Here is a 7,426-nt window from a genome sequence, read left to right as displayed (position 1 = left end):
TTATGAGGTAGTTTGTTCACCTGCAATAACTGTAATCCGAAAGGGTCAATTTGTCCCTGTAATGTTCTTAAATATATCAATTTCTTCGCTGTTCTACGCTGAATTCTGATTCTGGCTTTGATGAACGATAACACAGTAATAATAATAATAATAATCGTTGGTGCAACAATCCATATTGGATCAGGGCCTTGAAGTGTGAGCACTTCATTCAAGACCGTAACGGTACACTAGGAGGCAATGTGGTCAGCATTGCGCTCTCCCGAAATTATTACCCTGATTTGACTCAGGTACTTATTCACAGCTGAGTCGACTGGTATCCGACGTCAAATCACGATGCAAATTCCACTGCCACCAGTGAGATTTGAACCGCGACCTTCCGTATGACAGCCTAGTGCTCTAACCATTGAGCTATCCGGACATAGGGATAAAATACACCACCAAAAATGAGAAGAAGAAGAAATTTAAGATCCGGTACAGATAACCGGCGGGAGTCGTCTGACTTGGTGACTGGGTCGGGCTCTCGTAATGGACAGCACGGCGTCGAAACCGCTAGTCGTGGGGCGGTTCGACGTCTAGGCGCCACGACGACCAGGAGAACAGCTCCGCCTACTGCAGCTGTTTCGCCACAATCTGTGGCGACCACTTCAGCAGGTTCGCGTAGGAAGCGGATGAAATGGACTGAAGAAATGAACCTCTTCATCATCCGCTCCTACTACGAAATAACGGCGGGGGCGGGTACAACATCTTACCGCCCCTTGTTGCACCAGAGATTCGTCGAGCGTTTCCCGCAATTCGCGCACGTGACTGTGCAGCGAGTCGCAGACCAGTACCGCTTTATTACTCGCAGCGACACAATCCCGGCCACCATCAGGGAACGTGTTCGACTTGAAGTCATCGGGGAAACTGGTGACCGAGAGTCGATGGGGGCAGAGGCGGCGGCATCAACAACACCACACGGCACTGCAGATAACAGTTTCAGTACTCGCCGAAGCACTCTTCTCCACCGTCCAACTGAGGTTTCCGCTGAGGTTCGGGACGAATTCCAAAGAGCGTGTATAAAATTCTCGGATATGGATCCTTTGCATAGACCAGGTATTCCCAGGCTCTATGCATCTCCAGCAACTCCGGGAATTCTATCTCAAATCAATGATGAGATTGCATCTCGACTGTGTGCTGATATGTCGCTGCTGCAACTCATTTGTATATTGTGGTGCAGTTGCGGCTATCAGATTGCACGGTCAGAAGATTCGCTTTCGTGTTATTGGTTTGAGTGACAAAAGAGATCCACCATGGAAAATTCGTCTCGAACGTCGGCGGGACTCACTAAGGCAGGACATTGCTAGACTGATTCGGATCAGCACTGGCAGTGCCAGCCGACTGGTGAGAAATAAAGTGCAGAGGGTTTACCGGAACTATGCCATCCCTTGTGAGACACCCGTTGTTGAAATTCTGGACACACTAAAACAGAAACTTTCTGTCATATGCAGTCGGTTACGACGGTATGGCGAAAGTTATTCCAGACGTGTCCAGAATGCAACATACGCGAGGAACCAGCCGAGCTTTTTCAGATCTCTCAACGAATCCCAACAAAGCGTCCAGACAATACAGTTCTCGGTGACAGAAGCGAAAGAGTATTGGGGTGGACTTTGGGGGTTACCTGCCCAGCATGCTGAGTGGATCACCGCCGAAGGCACCCGCCATGCCAATACACCTTTTTTTTTTTTTTTTGAGGAGGTGGAAATCTTCAAAAAGACACTGGTCTGGACACACCAGCGTGTGGGATTTTTACCCACTAAAACCACCCCCGACTCCCTCCCTGCCCCGCGGAACCACCATAAGGTATTACATCACGGGGCGGAGTCAGCTCACTCTAGCTTGGTCACCTTTCTTCTAAACGCGGCGCACGTGATCGTGTTTTTCTCCTCTCCTCTGCTTTTCGCAGTTTATTTTGGATAGATGCGATCATGGAGTTTACCGCATCCCAATTCTCTTGATGTGCTAGCATTTTCGGCACCAGATTTTCTGGTACCAGCACCTCCCCTAGAGTCTCCTCTAGATTCCTTCTTTCTTCCACAAATCTCGGACAGTGGAAGAATACATGCTCTGGGTCCTCTGGGACTTCATTGCAATTTGGACAATCGGGTGAGGTCTTCAATTTAAACCTGTGAAGGTATTGGAGATATCCTCCGTCGTCTCTCCAACCACTCCTTGATGGCAGGAATGAGCCTGTGCGTCCACCGGCCCTTTCCCGAGCGTTCCCACCGCTCTTGCCATCTATTTATGAATCTCTCCCTTGCAGTCGTCTTCGTCCGCGATGAGAAAGAGGTTGGCTTTGCATTGTATATGTTCGCCATCTCATCTGCCAAGATGTCAATCGGCATCATTCCAGAGATGACGGATACTGCATCATCTGAGACAGTCCTGAAGGCAGAGCATACCCTCAGGGCTGTCCTCCTGTAGATTGAACTCAGTTTGGTAGAGTTCCCTGACATCCACAACGCCTCCCTCCAAACTGGGGTTGCATAGAGCATGATTGAGGTCACCACCCTGGCTATAAGCAACCTAGAGGTATGCCGTGGCCCTCCAATGTTCGGCATCATCCTTGCCAGGGCCATACTTGCTTATAGCTAAGCTTCCTGTCTATCACCACTCCCAAGTATTTGATGGTCGGCTTGGAAGTGATGATATGATTCCCGATTCTAATACAGGCGTAATTTCTCTTCCGGCGCTTAGTGATGAGGACCGCTTCCGTTTTTTCCTCCGCAAGTGTCAGACCAGAGCTCTTTAGCCAACTTTTAACAGCACCGATTGCCTCACTTGAGTATAACTCAGCATCTTCAAGATGCTTTGCGACAACAACCAGCGCTATGTCGTCAGCGTAACCCGCCACTGTGGCTTCCCCCGGAAGGGGGAGATTAAATACATCGTTGTACATGATGTTCCACAGTAGTGGGCCCGATACGGAGCCCTGCGGGACACCCACGGAAACAACGTACTCCTGGAGTCCGTCATCGGTGTCATACCAGAGCCTCCTTTCACTTAAATAACTATCGACGACAGCAGCGAGATAGGCGGGAATACCAACCTTCGCTAAAGATTTCCGTATTAGATTCCAATTGGCCGAATTGAATGCATTTTTCACATCCAGGGTTACTACCACGCAATATTTGCTGGTACTACCCTTTCCATGAATTGCATCTTCGGCCAAGCCAGTAACCAATTTGATGGCATCAATGGTTGATCTGGCTTTACGGAACCCATACTGCCGATCCGAAAGGGCGCCTTGGCTCTCAGCAACCGGGAGTAATCTATTATAGATTACCCGCTCTAGCATTTTCCCCACCGTGTCCAGGAGACATATAGGTCGATATGAGGATGGTTCACCAGGAGGTTTACCTGGTTTAGGCAGAAGTACCAACTTCCATGCCACTAGAAATATCCCCTCGGACATGTACGCTTCGAACAACTCAGCGAACATGTCCGGCCTCCGTCCAGGCCCGGCGCTTTATTGTCGCCTATTCTACCGCAGATATCCAACAGCTCGTCTCTGGTGACTGGCGGAATTGCCGTCACATTCAGAGGTGGTTGGAATGTGTCGGTGCTGTCCTCTTGCTGGGGGAATAACCCCTGGATGATTTTTAGCAAGAGGGTGGGGCACGTGATCTGCGGAGATGAACGGCCTCTGAATCGTCCCATCACGATTCTGTAGGCATTCCCCCACGGGTTTATGTTCGCTTCTGAACAGAGCTCCTTAAAGCACTCCCTCTTCGCTGGATGGCGAGCTTGAGGGTTTTGCGGGCTGCCTTATAGGCGCGCTCTTTCTGCCCTTGATCGACTCTACCTACCACCCTCTGAGCCACTCTTCTGGCTCGGTGGCAGGCTGATCGAAGGCCGGTCAGTTCATCATTCCACCAGTAGTTTGGTCTTCTACTGGGGAATGAACACCTTCTAGGCATGGACGCGTCACACGCTTTGGCAATGCATTGAGCCAGATGGACGGCTCTTTCCGTAGAGGTGCCTGCTTTATCAGGCTGATCTAACCACACCTCTATGAAGGTATGCTCATCCAAAGATTTTGCAGACCAGCCTGAAATCTTTCTCGGTTTCGGGCATGATAGCTCTTTGGCCTGAGGCTCGACACATGTCTCAAAGAAGATTGCCTGGTGATCGCTATGGGTGTCGCGTTCGCTGACACACCAGGACATACCACGCGCCAGCGAAGGGCTGACAAAGGTCAGGTCTACAACCGACCCTGACCCCCCTTTCTGGAAGGTGTTTACAGCACCTTCGTTGGCCAAAACTATGTCCATCTGCGCAAAAGCTTCTAATAAACTGCGCCCCCTAGCATTTGATTCCCTACTACCTCACTCTAGGGCCCAAGCATTGAAATCACCAGCAATCACCTTTGGACTACGTCCCCTCGCGTCGAGAACAAGATTATCAAGCATTTGCTCGAATTCCGACAGTGTCAAACTTGGCGGGGCGTAGCAGCTGTATACATATACACCATTTATTTTCGCCCACACGAAGGCACTGCCTGCCTGACTTGCAGTACATTGTATGGCCTGTCGACCGCAAGCCCATATCGCCGCTCCACCAGTCGAATTTTTTACCCATATGCCACCGTGACGGTGTCTATACGGTTCGCTTATGATGGCGATTTCCATCTCAGATTCGAACGTGGCCTGCTCAAGTAAATCCTGAGCGACCCTGCAGTGATTGAGGTTTATTTGGATAAACCTCATTTTCTCATTGCAGTGAGCGCCTTCCTAAATTCCGGACATTTACCACTTCCGACAATATGCCGGTTATCCTGTCCCTCTTTTACTTCGCACAATAGGCCTTTGGGGTCCCTATTGCACTCTCTGGCAATATGGCCTTTCTCCCCACACCTTCTGCATCGATCGGATCGAGCAATGCTGCTGGTGCATGCCTTCGCGAAGTACCCAAACATAAGGCATTTAAAGCACCTCTTTAGTGAAGTTTGCTCTCTTAAACGGCAGACAACCCATCCAATCCGAACCCTTCCGGCAGCTAACAACATCTGCGCTGCCTCCGCTGGCACTCGTATGATGGCCGTTCGAGTGCCACCATAGGCTTTCCGTAGACCCACAACAGACTCCTCTGTAAGTTCTTTCAACTTGAATTGCTCCTTCAGAGCAGTACAAATTTCTCCTTTCGATGTGACTTCATCCAGGTCCTTACATTGTATATAGATCTCATGCTTTCGGGCACGCACTGCGACATTCTCCCCAGGTGAGTTTTTCACTTGACTGCGAAAGTCATCAGTTTTGCCCACGCTGGATCTTTTCAGCTCGAACATGAGATCCCCTTTCTAGGTTCTTCGGATTCGGTTTACATTTCCGCGTAGACCTTTTAGGTCGGGATCCGCTTTGACCTTTTTGAGTATCTTCGCGTAGGACAAATTGCCCTTACTGGAGATAACAATCGCATCTGGACGAGTTCGCACTTTTGCTTTTCGTTCCGCTTTTTTGTTGGTAACTTTAGTCCATCCATCGTTTTCGCTGGTCTTGGGCTTCGCAACGCTGGTCGAGTTTCCTAGATTCGCTGTACGGTTTCCTCCTTCTGACCTGTTGGTGTTGGTTTTCAGGATGTCCTGTCCGCCCTTTTTTCTCTTAGGCGCCTGCTGATTATTAACAGGATCTCTTTTCCGCATACTTGCTTATTTCGCTGGAATTCGATGGTAGTACGGTTAGGCGTCACTTGGGTCGCTTGTGATACTGTTGGCACAGCGGCGTTCGGCGTGTCCTTATTATTCTTTTCCTCCATTCTTTCCTCCTGTGGTCTATTGTAGAGCACTCTAATAGCCCTCACCATATTCTTTATGGCTTGGTGCACGTTGTGCTTGTCCTTGATAAACTCGGACAGCTCAACTATTTTTGCCCCAAGCTGGGTGAAGGGTAATTCCTCCAGATCGGGACTCTGTTCCCTATAAGTCCCGGCAGAGTTACCCCTTTTACACGGTCCTTCAATTTTGACGTTTATTGACTTTGCCTGTACTTTGTCTTTCATCGTCTTTGGCATTGGTGGAGATCTCAAAGTTGATGAGCTTCTTTTGAATGGATCTCTTCCTTGTTCCTGGAGCACCTCCTGCTGTCGAGCATCTTGAACATATGCGGTGGGTGTTGTCACGGTTTTTATCGTCCAAGAATCTGCCTTCAGTTCATCTTTGTTTGGTCTTGTTATTGGTGTTCTCGGTAAGGTCGTACTTCGCTTGAACACTTCCTTCTCCAGATCCAAATCACTTGTAACATTATATGCCAAGGTGGCCAAGTTGTCCACCACCGAGGCACTGCGGTCGAGGGATATCGACGACCGGGAGCCCGCTTGCCCACTCCCAAAAGCCGCCGGTACTGGGGTTCCGAGCCCCTGCACCGCAAGTTTCCTCCTTCTCTCGTCTTCCATGGTGGCTTTATGTTCTGGGTATCCTTCCCATAGCCATTTTGGTCCGCGCACCAGAGATGAGCAAACACTAGCCCATGCACAGTCAGAAAAGAAAAGTGCATGAACACATATTTACATATCAATAGATATGCTCCAATCCGCCAGTTGGGGTCGCGCCTGATGGGAGATCTGGCCACTCCTCACAGGCATGCCAATACACCTGGCATGAATTTTGCGGATGTTACCGAAGAGGAAGTTCGACGAGCCATAAACAGCTCGAAGAACTGGAGGAACCCAGGTCTGGATCGGGTGCAGAATTTCTGGTATAAGAAATTTACCAGCGTACACAGTCGGTTGGCACGAAGTATAAATGAGGTCATGAGTCGGCCGGAGGAATTTCCACCTTTCCTCACTGCGGGGATTAGCTACCTTATCCCTAAGAAGGACACGGTGACCCCGCAGACACAAGATCGATCACTTGCTACAAATTCATCACGTCCATTATTAGTGGAAGGATCAATGCGCACTTCGAGACCAACAACATTCTGTCCGAGGAGCAGAAGGGCTGCCGAGTTTGGTCAAGGGGTTGCAAAGAGCAACTCATTATCGACTCGGTAGTTCTAGGACAAGCAACTAGAGGCCAAAGAAACCTCTTCAGTTGCTATATCGATTATGCCAAAGCTTTCGACAGCATTCCGCATATCTGGCTAATCGACATCCTACATCTGTATCGCATTGATCCGAAACTAATAAAGTTCTTGGCGACAGTCATGGAAGGGTGGCATACCACCTTATCAGTCCGTACATCTGAGGGTCCTAATACCTCAGAGCCCATCCGTATACGGAGGGGCATCTTCCAGGGGGATTCGTTGAGTCCCCTTTAGTTTTGTATGGCACTGAACCCCCTTTCATGGCTACTGAATGATGCTAGAGGGCATGGTTTTGCAATAAAGTATGGCCTACGTGCTAAGTGCGAACTGACACACTTGATGTACTTAGATGACATCAAGCTGTATGCTGG

This window comes from Hermetia illucens, chromosome 2, assembly GCF_905115235.1.
Source record: "Hermetia illucens chromosome 2, iHerIll2.2.curated.20191125, whole genome shotgun sequence".
NCBI lineage: Eukaryota > Metazoa > Arthropoda > Insecta > Diptera > Stratiomyidae > Hermetia > Hermetia illucens.
Note: the sequence above shows the minus strand (reverse complement) of the source record.